Raw genomic sequence first — 1,710 nt, forward strand, 5'->3', positions numbered from 1 at the left:
TGTGTGTGTTCTCGGCGGGGCATGTGTACCTCCCGCCTCTAATTGGCTCCATCATCCAAAGCACTCATAAGCTGACCAATGACGCGGGGGTCACCAATTAATGAGCGAAATGGAGAGGAAAGTAGTGGGGGGGAGGGAGAGGGGAGAGAGAGAGAGACAGGGAGGGAGGGAGGGAGGGAGGGAGGGAGGAGAGAAAGAGATGATGGCATAATTAGATATTTGTGTTTGCTTTTGTGTACTGTTCCGCGGGGCGTCACTCAGTGCGCGGTCTCGTGGTGTTTGGCATCTGCTTTGCTACAAAGCATCGTAATTAGCTGTCTTGGTGTCGCTCGCACTCTCACTTGAGTCTCAATTAGCACACGTATCGTTGGGAGTGCGGGGAGAGAGCGGGAAAGGGATAGTTGGTGGGCTACGTTTTGATTTGAGCTTTGTTTTTTCGGATCTTGTATTACAATGTGTTGCTGGGGTGCAGATTGATAGCAGATTTATTTATATTTGTTGTATTTGTTTTTTCTACGGCCCAGTGGTTCTTAAATAACGGCCGAGCTTTCCCTACTGTTCACAGTCCACACATATATATATATTTATGTATATATATATCGATAGATATTATGTATATTTTATATATCTATATGTATAATATATGTCTAACAGTATATATATGTATACACATGTATATTCAACATGGGCAACTGTAGGCTATAGTTGAATTGATACACAACCTCTCTTTACAGCATGAATCACAGGAGAGGTAAGAAAGGCCTTTTATCAGATCATTCCGAGTGCATGATGTATTGGAATCATTAAGTGCACATGCTACAAGAGAGAGAGCACGGCCTGAACTCTGAGGACCTCTCTCTCTCTCTTTCTCTTGAGTCACATCAGAATGGAGTGTGACCACAGTTTAAACTGCTTTTCAATCATGCCATTATAGCATGGCAGTGTGGGATAACCACATGGTTCTGATAATTCAGTTATGGCCTTTGGTACAATATGAATAGCATAACGTTTTGATACGTTCCCCACGTTTTCCTTGTCTCCCGAAATCAAATCCAGAGACATGGATGTTGTTTTTTCTTTTTTTTGTGTGCTGTGATTCGAAGAACGATGGGAAAAAAACGAAAAGAGAGGGAGAACGGAAAATACACTGATATGCTCTAAGAAAAAAAACACATAGATCAGTAATAAATACCTGAAGTAAACAAATAAACTCAGACGTTAAGACCCGTTCGACAGTTTTATTTTTTAGACGAAAAACCACGACGCTACGCAGTCTCGAAGTGGAAAACCCTTGAGCGGTATTTTGGGAAATTGGGCGTGCTGGAATGCCCCGATGTGATAATTCTCTTTGAGGACTCCAGCTTACTCCAGAAGTCAGCGAATGAATGGCGTTAAACCGCATAAAGCTATACGGATACTTTCGGGAAAAGTACACCAGTGCGGCCTTGGCTTAGGTCCCACCACCTCCTCCTCTGCCTTCCTCCTCCGCCTTCCTCCTCCACCTTCCTCCTCCACCTCCTCTATGGCCACTGTGTCCGCTGAACTCTGGGGCTCAACTGACCGTGTCTATCAAAACACGGGCACAGCACGTTCCGTTCCCCGTTGTCCCAGACACGACGTACCCAACAAGGGCACGGAGCCCAGCGTCTCTGTCTTTGTCTTTTCCCTTTTTTCCCCGTCTGCCTTAACCCGGTAAAATAACATTTGGGC

The sequence above is a fragment of the Gadus morhua genome, unplaced genomic scaffold (genome assembly GCF_902167405.1).
Source record: "Gadus morhua unplaced genomic scaffold, gadMor3.0, whole genome shotgun sequence".
Lineage (NCBI taxonomy): Eukaryota > Metazoa > Chordata > Actinopteri > Gadiformes > Gadidae > Gadus > Gadus morhua.